Here is a 13,891-nt window from a genome sequence, read left to right on the forward strand (position 1 = left end):
ACAACAATTTTCAAGGTAAATACTGTTTACGGTTTTACAACCGCCATTGCCACTTCTTTGTTTTTTGGAACTCGATTTGTCAAAATTGGCTATTGTTTTGGTGCAATTTGCCTGCAATATACCTGTTGAACATTGATCCGATCAAGTTATATCACAAACTGACTTTTTTATGAGACCGGAGGAAAAGAAAAAAAAAATCTCAGTCAAGGGTAAGGTCAAACAAACGCGTTTAGATAACAAAGAGGGTAGAACTTGCCGGTAAATATCACCATTGTCAAGATTGTTGTGAACAAAATGACCGAGGTCATATAAAATAGGGTCATTATAGATTAAGCAGTCAAGCTTGCAGTTATATGAGGCAATTCTGTAATAATTAGATGGGAGCAGTAGAATCTTTGGAGAAATCATTGTTTTTCGACTGTTTTGATATTCCATTCGTCATCACCTCAAACCTACTTCCAGCTTGACACGCGAAGGAGGGAGCAAAACGCGCTTTCACGGTCACCACTTCACCTATATTTTCTCTCTCTCAGCGGTTGAGAACATTCTTAAGTGCTTTGCATGCTTTCATTAAAGAAAAATCCCCTCATACCTATAAGTTTATGTTTTATGGTGTTTAAGATTTCCCTGGTAACTTATCATTAAATAGATTGTCATTGCTGTCCAGCTTTTCTTGTAAGAAGAGGACGGTATAGGTGGGATTAATGAATGTTATGCAAAAGATGGGTTACTGAGACTTTTTGAATTCCCAAAGAACTTACTAACATAGAAATGTAAGGGGACCATTCCTTTTCCCTGTCATTATTACATCCATTGTTTGTATTCAGCGTTTCAGAGCTTCTAAAGATTAAAGGGGCTGTACAGTACTGGTTGAGGTGGGAATTCATGTTTTTTACATTCCTAAGTGAGATAATGAGAAACCTCTTATGAAATATGAAAGAGCATGTAATCTTAAGAAGGATTCAACGTTTATTTGATGAAAATTGGTTTTCAAATGGCTGAGATATCCAAAAAGAAGTGATAATAATAAAAGACTACAGGCCCCAACTTTATTAGGATCTCTTTGTTTCTCCTTGTTTTTTGATATCTCGGCCACTTCAAAACCGATTTTCATCAAATAAACTTTTGATACCCCTTAGAATTTCATGCTCTTTGACATCTCATAGAGTGATTTCTGAATATCTCGCAAAACGTTAAGAGCTAAATCCTCACCTCGACCAGAACTGTACACACCTTTTAAAGGGATAAACCTGATTATTTCCTGCGGTCTCATGACTTAAATGTAAACATAACTGTAGATCCTACCACGTGCCAAATATGAAGTATAGTTAGGGTATGTCTAGATTTTTTTTTTCATATAAAAAAATCATGTCTCAAAAAAATTTGCCATTGATTTCATTAATGACATGTCTCTGCATATAGATCAGAGACATTCTCTTCGATCAGTCACTTATACGTTAATTTACTTCAACGTTATCATTTTCTTCTTTTTATCGCACCCACGCAAAGGCGATACAAATGCATTCAATCTGCCAGTCTGGAGTCACTTTCTGCGCATGAGCAGAAAAGGACCATCTGAGAAGAGTTTGAGTGAACACTGTCATGGGCAGTGCCAGATATCCTTTTTTTCCCCTTTGTTTGTTTCATTGTATAGTGAAAGAACACTTCATGTGGCACGTTCGCACGCCGGACCCAGTCAAGTGCCAAATTTGCATATTTTGTTCAAACGCACGAACCCGCCCAAACCAAATAACATGCCAAATGCCACAATACAATGGAAGCTTTACTCGCGATGTGTGATAATGATATTAAAGCGATGCTCCCTATTGGCTATCCGGGTAAATTCTAAGGTCTCTGTCACTGTGTTTGTGTGTGTGTGTGTGTGTGTGTGTGTGTGTGTGCGTGTGTGTGTGTGTGTGCAAAAGTCAATCCTGTACCATTATGTATGCCTACTGGTCATTTGAAAGAAAAGTGATCAAAGATTTGCCATAAGAGTTACATCACCATAATTGGAAAGCTTCGAAGCTTCTCTACAAAATCTATCAAAAAATAATAAAATGGGTTTGAAAAACAGACTAGTTTTTCACAGCATGCCTGCGTTGCTTGTATCAAGATAATATGGCACTGAGGGGGTTTACCTCGAACTGTAAAGAACTAAACAAGCAAGGGAGCTTGTTTACACCAAAGAAAGTTGAATAATGTATGCTGACGTAAGTGAGTGATATATTTCAAGAGTTACAACCGTTTAAAAATCGATAGTTTCGAAATAACGACAGCTTAAAATCTGGGTTCGTTTAAACAATTTTCTATCGCTTCACTTGTTGATGAAGTAGATACGTCACACATGTAATTAGCCAATGGTGTTAGCTGAAGCAATTTTGATTTCATTTTGTAACCCACTTTACTATACCCCGAAAAGTGCATATCCTTGGCCGATGACGAGGAAAATCAATGCATTGCCGCCAATCAATAAGGTAACTAGTGTGATTTATATATTAAGGGAACGTTTGCATCTAAGAGGCACTCTCTCTTTTTCCCTTTAGGTAGTTAGCGGCGATTTGTTTTCAACGCCATATTTATCGATCGGTGACACAAAACTTGTTGCTGACGGTGATAGTTGCGGTGTGCGGTAAATATTGCATTCTTCCGAAGGTTGGTCTACTCCGCAATGAAATGAAACGTTTGCAGCTCTTCATTTTCGCCTAAATCAGGTTGACATAATTATCTACGTTCACTGAATTCAATGCGGAAGGTGCATGTAGGGCCTATAGTGTACTGAAGTTTGTTTTTTCTTTTTCTTTAGCTTTTGTATGCTGCAGCAATCTTTCCTAGCCAAGGCCGTGATAGATTACTTGTGAAAATTTTGTAGGAAATGTGTCGAATCGATAAAATCAATCATGAAGTACGAATAATCAGCAAATCAAGGAAAAACAGAAAAACAGCAGTCAAGGTCACATTTTAGGCATCAGTTTCGCTCCATTCCCTCTTACAATCCGATTCATAAAACAACATAAAATATATCTCTTATGATTTTTACAACGTTTGCGCATGCGTGTACTTTTAGTGAACTACTAAATCTCTTTACAATGTCCTTGAAGAGAATACATAAAATAAGATAGCATAATATTTGTTGAAGCATTTTTTTTCAATGGTTATATTTATTTTTCTCGCTGGTACGGTCAAACGTTGCAAGGAGAATTGTTGGTCAGTGTTACATAATTTATGACCAGCACATGAAGCAGAATAATCATCTCCTCTTATTTTACGTTCTCTTAGATGGAGAAACAGAGTTGTTCACGTTGGTAGCCACACAAGTGTATTCTTCTACAAGTAAGTGAAATTTATTCTTCTGACGTCAAAAGTATACTCAATCATTTCATATGTTGTATCTTAGATGATGGACTAATGTCTGATTTAACTGTCATCAGTGAGAAATTCCAGCATTTCTGTTGATGTTTGCAAATAGCAAGCAAAATTTAAGTAGAAATAATTTTAACAATACCTAAAAATTTGTATAATCCAATAGTGCCAAGTGGAATATTTTAATGAATAACGCAGTCTGATCATCATAGCTAAAGAGAGCAAATAATATACTGTCATTAATAATGTGTGTGGTCTTTTTGTTTCAATGTTTCCATCTTTGGATAATTACTGATGTGATTTGACATTGTTAGCTGTAATTCGTGTCTCATAATTATGGCAAACTAATTTTCTTTTTCTTGTCTCTTTCTTTTTCAGGTACAACTTGTATTCATTGTAGTATAGGCTGAATGATTTTGGATTAACATTTTTCTTCTCCACTTTTTTTAATCCATAACTTCTTTCTCCATTATGCCCTACTTATTGGAGTAACATTCATTTCTTTTAACTTTCTTGATGTTTCGAGTTAACGTCATTTCAAATTGACCATGGCATTCTTTACATTTGAATGAGTAATTGACATTTGTTTTACTTTCGTTCTCATTTTTGGTACGGTGGTAGTACGGTGGTCTGCACGACTCAACTCATAATTAAGCAGTTCTTAATGATAAGCATGTTGAATTTTGACTTCATAATGGCTTTTCTTGACATACTGCAACCGGCTGTATTATCTGTTTCACAGGAAAACAATCAATGTCACACACGTTTCAGTGCGAAAGGACAATATTTTAAAGCACTCATGTATCATTGTTGCAGTAAAAGGTCAAAACATGAACACAATCTACAATAGGAAGGGTGTAAACGACGTTAACAGCTACATTTTTTTGGAGATACTGGGTCTAATTTCTTATTTTTGAATTCTCCGGATATATTTTCGGTCAATTTCTCAACCAACTTTTTCATTAGATTGCATTGTATGCAATTTCATATTGTTTGTTTGTTTGTTGCTGTTTTTTGTTTATCGTCAATATCAATGTTACAAGTCATCATTGGTGACGGTGGTAATGATGCTTATCGTTGTTATTATAGTCTGGTTGCCTGAGTTTGAGGAACAGACATTATAATTCTTCCATGTTACATCGCGCTGTCTGCGTCTATTTTCTGGAACAGCGTATATATCTCTATTGTGAAGAAGGTGGTTGTTTTTCCGTTTTGAAATGTTGAACATATCCATGTTCATACGGTGTCGGTCGTCTATAGCGTTGCCACATTGCAATATTTTGCAGTGCAAGTGGTAGGTGCAGTAGTTTTCTAGGTGACTCAATAGAAAGAAGACAAATTCCAATGTCAGCCTATAAATGAAATATAATGAAAGTGTTCCAAATGTTGTATTTGTATTTTCAATTTGCACAATTCATTATATCCCTATCATTTTCCGTCAATATTTTGTATGTTTTGTTTCGTTTCATTTTTCCTCACATAATTTGTGTTTTCTAATCCATGTGAATTACTTAGCGCTGTTTACTCACGAAATATTTACTCCATGCAATGGCGTTATGTGGTTTTTAGACCTCACTTCCTACAAATTTTCCATTTGAAATGTAAAAACAATAAATATTTTATGTATGTCCTTCTGTTAGCCTGATATTACTGTTGGAATACAAATACATAAGTCTTCACCTTCATCTCTCCCGGGTTTCTGCAGTTAAGATACATATTGTCATTTTTTATTAAATTCATTTACATTTGTAGTAATGAATGGAGTTCCTCATAATCGTCACCTAGATTTCTATGATATAATTGCTATACTTCTTCAGCTTGTAATGACTGTATCAATCACAACAAACATCAACAAACATCTTGCGTAACGTCTTTTCTCCCACATGGTCGAACGATTGAATTTCAAGAGAATAATATTCTCTTGAAATTTAATCGTTCAACCAATACATTATATTGGAAAGAGGGTTGAAAATGTATTATGTTCTTGAGTTAAAGGTAGTTAGATAAATGTAATCGATGGCCGACACGTAATGACTTTGCGTTATCATTGTCATTTATCAAAAAGTAGGCAAAATAGCTTCTTCTCATAATGACATATAAAAATGTATTATAAATATCAAACGACTTTCTCAATATGTTCTATTAAAGAGAGAGAGAAAAAAAAACCTGAACCGTTCTGTAGGCCCTATGACAAAATGTGCACAATCTTTCATCTCCCAAAATGTGTCGTTTCTCTTTTCAACTCAGATGACTACCGATCTGTTGCTTCTCGATCGGCCCATTACGTCGCTCTCGGACTCGACAGGGCAATTCCCTCTACGAAGAATGGACTGATCGAAGTGCGTTACGTTGACGTGGTGGTAGGGTGTGCGAAGTACTGCATCCGGAACTCCCTGTGTGTCAGCTTCAATTTTGAAGATGCCGACGGTGTCGTTGAGAGAAAATGCGAACTCTTCGCGCGCTTATACAAGCGACATCACCTTGTTGAAAGAACGGGGACCAGCTACTTTATAGTAAAACCAGATATACAGACTGTTTAAAGGGATGGTATAGTATTGTTTGAGATGAGGATTGTGCATTGATTTTTTTTTGCGAGATACCAAGAAACCACTACGAAATGTTACAAAGCATACCATTCTAAGAATAATTCAAAGGTTATTAGATGAAAATCGGTTTTTGGAATGGCTTAGACATCCAAAAACAAAGTAAAACAAAGCGATTGTAATAAAAGTTGGGTCCTACCTTTTACTATAAAGATGGCTCTGTTTTGGTTATCTCAGCCATTTCAAAACCAGTTTTCATCAAATAAACTTTGAATTCCTCTCGGAATTACATGCTCTATCATATTCCATAAGAAGTTTCTCATTATCTCAACAAAATTGTTAGAAATCTGAAAATAGATTTCAACCAAAACTATACGATCTCTTTAAGTATTGGGAGGTTCAAATGATGATAACCCGTACGAGAAGTCACAGCAGGCAGGACTTCAAGAAAATATCATAGTCCCCCAAAGAGGTCATGGGGCTTTGACCCTCGCATATTGGCCTCTGTTTATTTGTGATGAGAAATGTTCCAAATATCCACGTCAACGATATCTGTCAGAGAGGTAGGGATAGCTTTTAAAAGAGATATAGCAGTTCTAAATTGGCCATCGTTAGTTCGTTGTGAGCTCTGATTTCCTTTGCCAAACATGATAACGAATGCTATACGAAAATTATTTTCCACACAATTTTGATGTCCATATGCACTTATTTATGAATCTTATTAAGTAAACAAATCATCTGAGAAACGAACAAATGTATTCATCGTTTCTCATGGCTATCTTCACACATGGCAGTATAGTCACCGTGACAGAATAGAGAGATATGCAAAGAAAACTACACTTGTAGTTTGAAATAAACTAACAATGGATAGCACTGAATCTCATGTTCTATAATAGGTTTACACTTTATACAACACGGCAAATTGTGAAAGCTGTGGATAAAATGCATAAATACAAGTTTGACAGTGCAATGCTATAAGATCACTGTTTATTGTTTTGTTCTTTGTAGATGTACATTAAAGGTATGATGCAGCTTTAAGTTGGCTATGCTGGTGTGTCTTTTTTCTTCTGTCTGCATGTTTCTCGCTGATATTATGTGGAAAAATAATGGATGCCATGTAAAATTTCCTGAAGCAAAAAGTATCTGATTGTTATTGCATGTTAGATATATTCGTGAATTTATTGATCAAATGTATATGTATACAATTCAAAACATGAATAATACATGAACTGAATTAAAGATAAAAAACCTGACTTAACACACCCGATACCATATTTTATAACAGAGTAGTGACATTTTCGAATGTGAAATCTTTGTAGAATATACGGTGATACCGTTCAATTGAGCGGAACAGAATATGAAAATGTTCACATTTTTTAGATTGTGAACAGAAATGGCGTTTCCACAGGAATTGAATTGCTTCAAAATTGCATTAAGTCTCCAATGCTTATTCGAGTGATCTATTCAACAGGGACATACAACTTTTGGGTTTTCCACCCAGGAAAAATTGTTACAGTTTGCTCCTCCGAAGGTTCGTTGATATGAAAATAAAATAATGTTCGTTATTCCGAGAGTTCGTTTATCCGAAAAAAACAAAACAAAAACAGTTCGTTAATCCGAAGGTTTGTTAACATGGTTAATAAGAAACGGAATAGGGTGCGTTATTCAATAGGTTCGTCGGTACGCCCCTTCTTTTCATTTTCGGTTTTACGAGCCTAATTTTGGATTAACAAACGCTTGGATTAGCAAATCATATTTCATTACGAACCTTCGGAATAGCTGCACATGTTTTTGGATTGTCGAACTCCATTCCTTTTCGGATTATCGAACATCTACGTATATGAAACTTGTGTGTTTCGAAGTGACGAACCTTATTTCACTTTCGTATTAACGTACCTTAAAGACAGCCAATCCCTTTTACATGCAAATTTTTGAAAAATTGGTGAGAACACTTAGGTATTGAAGAAAACATTATTTGGAAACCTCCTGTAAATTTTGAACTCAAGAGGGTCTTAATTTGTTTTAGTAAATTGACCGGTAAGATTTGAATATTTTTTTCGAACTACGAAAAAATTACAAATCTAAACTACTAGTCTAGTTTTACAGACCTGTGTGATGCACTTAGTTGCAACCGTAGTTCATGTAAGTGGTGTGTTGTTAACTTGTTATTTGCTATCGACAACAAAGTAAGAGAAGCTTGTGAATTCTTCATTTCTAGCTGACAGCTTTAACATGCATATCTTTTGTTCGAAGTATAAGTATAATTATTACAACCACAGGAGGATTTATGTATGCAGCTGTGTCTAGTACACAGAATACGTTACGGTGAGCGTTTGGTGCATTATTTGAACTTTAACGGCTAACAACCTTCTAATATCACATAAATGTTATAGATTTACAATAGTCTTGTCATTCTGGTAGAATATATCATGTTCTGTGCTATTTGGGAAGAAATGCAAAAGGGAAGGGCTTTCTTTAAGAATGATGGGGACTGTACAGTACTGGTTGAGGTAGGGATTCATGTTTTGAACATTCCTAAGTGAGATAATGAAAAGCATCTTATGAAATATGAAAGAGCATGTAATTTCAAGAAGGGTTCAACGTTTATTTGATGAAAATTGGTATTCAAATGGCTGAGATATCCAAAAAAGTGCTAATAATAAAAGGCGACATGCCCCAACTTTATTAGGATCTCTTTGTCTCACCTTGTTTTTTGATATCTCAGCCATTTCAAAACCGATTTTCATCGAATAAACTTTTGATACCCCTTAGAACTGCATGCTCTTTGACATCTCATAGAGTGGTTTCTGAATATCTCGCAAAATATTAAAAGCTAAATCTACACCTCGACCAGAACTGTACACACCCTTTAACATCAAAAGATCAAGCATAAAAGTGGCATCAAGCAATTCTTCTTTTTTTTTCGGTTTACGACGTTTCATTTATACCCCTTAATGTTTTTCAAGTCAAGAAAATACTTGCTGTCTATAGTGTGTGTTTATCAGTGGAAAATATGAGTACGTACTCTTTTAATCGATTCCTAAAATTGAACCTTCAATATTAAGTAGGATGTTAGAAGTATGAATCACATGGCTATTAATCAGTGAGATGAAACACACACACACACACACACAGAGAATCACGTGCAAATATAATAATTATATTGTATATGGCGTATGACATGTTTACATATTTTTGTGTGCATTTGTGCGTGCGTAATAAATCCTCGTTTGCTGTTAGTGTATTCTATGGGGGAAAAAGCGTAGGTATTAATAGCTAGGACCTTTCCAATGCTAGTTTTACATATTATTACAAATACAACGTCTGTTCATACATACCAATCTAAATGGAGAAAACAATCAAATCAACCGACATCGGATTTTAGTACTTTGAATGTATTTGGCATTTAGGACGCTATAGGAGTTAAGACCGCTAGTTTGTCTGTAAAGCAAAAGAAAAAAAAAGACAAAAACAAGCAAAGAGGGAATATGCTGACTGAAAGTCATTGAACATAATTTCGAGTTCATTTCTATTCGGAAGTGCTTTCAATATTCAGTTTTGATCCCAAAAGAACCCTTGCAACTATGTAAAAGAAGATAAATATGCTCTATCAGGTGGAATATTGAGAGTTTCAAACCTTAATCATGAAACTCTATACCCTCTTGTGCATGTCCGACACGAGATTTGCCTACAGGCGCTCTAAATCAGTCTTTGTAAAGCAATATACTACTGGAACTATTGTTCAGCCCCATAGTACAGTACAGTAAAGTACAGGTCAGCCAGCTAGCGAACCTACCATTTAGATTGCCTATTTCTCCTTCTCGGTGACAATTAGCACCTTCTCACATATACATATATACAAAGTAAGGACTACTGTTATCTATCTATACTATCCGTTTATCAATCTATCTTTCTATCTATCTGTCCTTGTATCTATTTACCTATCTATCTATCTATCTATCTGTCTATATCTATAAAATGATTCATGCACGCCGCATCAATGTAAAGAACACCAAAATTAATACTAACTAGGAATCAAAAACAAGGCATGGAATTCCGAATACTGTATATCTTTCTACTTTTTCCGAAATTTGTAATGTTACATATCCCTGAAAATACCTATGACAGAGGTCGACATGTCTATATTAAAATTTCATGAAAGAACATAGAAAAGTAAAGCCCACATAATGACGTTATTTTAGGATGGTTATTGTCTCTTGAGTTGCGTCGTTGCTGCTATAATCAAGGTGGAAAACAATGGCAAACAAAGGATTTGTTTTGTTTTGTTTCAAAGCAAAGTACTGTACGCTAATTTGATTCATGATATAAAAATAAAGTTACTAAAGGGCAACAGGATTCTTATAAGCGAAATTTGAGCTCATGATTCCCTCAAAATACTCTCGTATAATCATTCTGTGCTCGCAAATCCGTGTTTTCACGTACAAGCTTATGTCTTCTGTAACAATGTTACTGCAACGTGACGCTACAATAATCATCGATGAAGATGTTAATGCACCTGGGGGTGTTTCATAAAGCTGTTCGTAAAGTTACGAACGACTTAAGAACGACTGGCGATCAGTTCTTGTGCTGAATTATGGACATTCTGATAAGTATAGCACATCAGCACTGATCACCAATCGTTCGTAAGTCGTTCGTAACTTTACGAACAGCTTTATGAAACGGGGCCCTGCTGCTTTTATCTTTGCCCAATCAATACTGATCTCTGCCCAACGTTTCCCAAAGTCTGTAACCAGTTCTGCACACACACATACACACACACACACACACACACACACACACACACACACGCAAACAAATAAAGATATATCTCTCTATCTATAATAGGACCTACATAGTGCGAGAGTTCGTTCCTACCCGAAACGTACGTGGTGCCTCATTGTGGATTGCATTAATAGAGAAAGAAATCAGATTTGAGGCGGACGTTGCTCTTTTGTTCACCCTTTTAATCGAGCTTCTGGCCTGTCATGGCCTTCAGCAGGACCTACCAACAGAACACACATTACTATATAATATCATAATTGTCAAGATGACATAATGTGCCATGATGTCATATAAGTGCAATGTTATGGAGCGCAATGTCGTATGAAATTAATACCAATCTTCTGAAATGTTACCTTCACACAAATCAATAATTTTAATACTTCTACGCAAAAATACAATCTAACATCATCTCATGAACAGAAACGTATTATGTATCATACAAAAAAAAATGAAAGCATGAATTTAATTCCTGTATCATATTTCTAGAATATGATAATCATACTTTCCAATCATAATGATTACAAACATGTTTATAATACATATGTAAACACATATATGAATAAGCATGTGTTCGTGACACATATATGAATAAGCATATGTTCGTGAATCAAGTTAAATTTGATAGTCAAGTTATCGGAATCAGTGAAACCTGGTTAAAGGAAACATCACCTTCTTCGCTATTTACCATTAATGGCTTCACACTTTTGACTAACAACAGGGCAGGTAAAAAAGGCGGCGGAGTTGGGCTTTACGTCACTCAAAATTTGAATTATCAACTCTTAGACGAATTTAGTTTAATGTCTGAAGTTATTGAGAGTATTTTTATTGAAATTAGGGTTCCAAATAGAAAAAGTATTGTTGTAGGTGAAATATACAGACCTCCATATACAAACCCCACTGAATTTACTGAATCATTATCCGTACTTCTAGCTGATACATATTTTGTGAACAAGAGTTGTTTTATCAAGGGTGACTTTAATTTCAACCTTTTAGATTGTCATACCAACTCCACATGCCAAGATTTCCTCAACGTGATGCTATCCGAGTCTTTTTCACCTCTTATAAAGAAGCCCACTCGAATTTCTGATGTCACAGCAACTCTAATTGACAATATTTTTGTTAATAGTCCCCTTTCTAATATCACGTTTGGTATAATAGTGTCTGATGTATCCGATCATTTTCCGATTTTCGCTATTATGCCCAATTTTAACATAAGTAATGCCTCTTTTCATTCGCCCAGTTCTGGTTTTCGAGAAATGTCAGAAACTAATCTTAGTAGACTTAGGGAGAGACTAACATCCGTTGATTGGTCAATTGTTAATAACCAAAGCGATGCAAACTTAGCTTTTGAACACTTTTCACAAATACTGTCATCTGCATATGATTCCAGTATACCTGTTAAGCCATTTACTCGTTCAAACCGCAGAAAAGTTCCCAAAAAACCTTGGATTACAAAATCTCTCCTTAGGTCTATTAACCGTAAAAATACCTTTTTTTATAAATACAGAAGTGATCCTAACAGTCGAAATCGGTCTCGGTATGTGCATTATCGCAACGTTCTTACATCATCCACAGGTTTAGCCAAAAGAATGCATTTTTTTTTCAAAGCAATTTATCAAGTATAAAAATGACATTAAGAGTACGTGGAAGGTGATAAATGAAGCGCTGAATACTAAAAAGAACATTGAACCCCCTAGGCATATTATCTATAATGATAAGTATATTGAAGATCAAGCTGCTGTGGCAGAAGTATTCAATGAATACTTTGTAAGCATAGGACCTAATCTTGCCAGCAGTATTCCACACTCAAACACTGATTTTTATTACTTTTTAAAAGACCAGAATCAGCAGTCTCTTTTTTTTTTTCGAACCAGTCATTGAAGAAGAAATCAAAGATATCGTGCAAAATTTGAACAATAAGAAAAGCTCTGGATGTGACGGAATCACCAATTTCCTCCTTAAAAACATCATTAATGAAGTAGTTACACCATTAACACACATTTTTAATTTATCGTTATCTACTGGCATAGTTCCACAAAAAAATGAAAATAGCTAAAGTTGTACCAATTTTTAAAAAAGGACAAAAAGAATCTGTGATAAATTATCGCCCTATTTCTTTGTTAACTTCATTTTCAAAACTTCTTGAAAGGTTGGTAAATACGCGCACACACAAATTTCTCGAAAAGTGTGAAGTTTTTTGTAACTCCTAGTTTGGTTTTAGGAAAAACCACAGTACGACCCATGCCTTACTCACTTTTTTCCATAAAGTTGCTCATGCTATAGAAAGACGATGTCTCCCACACTATTGGAGTTTTTCTTGATTTTTCAAAGGCCTTCGACACAATTGACCATGATAGGGCCTATTTTGATTTACAAGCTACGACATTATGGTATACGTGGGAAGGCTTTGGACTGGTTTCGAGATTATTTATCAAACAGAAAACAATTTGTGAGTATAAATGGTCGTGATTCTCAGTTAAAGTTAATTTCATGTGGTGTTCCACAGGGCTCCTTACTAGGCCCACTATTGTTCATTTTGTATATTAACGATCTTCCTAGTTCCTCGTCAATTCTTTCCTTTATATGTTTTGCTGACGACTCCAATCTGTTTTTTTCACACAGAGATCCTTATACTCTTGTTAACACAATGAATAAAGAACTTAAATCTGTGCAATCTTGGATATACGCCAATAAATTGTCACTTAATATCGATAAAACTCATTGTATGCTTTTTAGCAACAGTCTTAAAACCCTTCCTTGTAACATTAAGTTTAATGAAACTGAATTAAATCAAGTTAGTAGTATAAAATTTCTAGGGCTTTTATTGACAGTGATTTGTCTTGGAAAGCCCACGTCAGTTATTTAAGTAATATTCTTTCCAAAAATACTGGTGTTCTTAATAAACTGAAGAATGTTTTTCCAAGTCAAATCCTGCTTAATCTTTATTCTACTTTGATTACTCCGTACCTTAATTATGGTATTCTTGTTTGGGGGAATGCACCTAGAAATCTTCTTGACATACTGTTCCGTGTTCAAAAACGCGCCATCAGAAATATCAACCATGTTGGATATTTGTCCCACACGAATGATTTATTTTTCAAAAATAAGATACTGAAAACATCAGATTTATTTAGATACAACGTCGGCATATTTATGTATAAATTTTCTGCCAAGGAGTTACCGGATGTTTTCACTCGCATGTTCAG

The sequence above is a fragment of the Diadema antillarum genome, unplaced genomic scaffold (assembly GCF_040938485.1).
Source record: "Diadema antillarum isolate AM-2024a unplaced genomic scaffold, OU_Dant_1.0 scf00000061, whole genome shotgun sequence".
Classification (NCBI taxonomy): Eukaryota; Metazoa; Echinodermata; class Echinoidea; order Diadematoida; family Diadematidae; genus Diadema; species Diadema antillarum.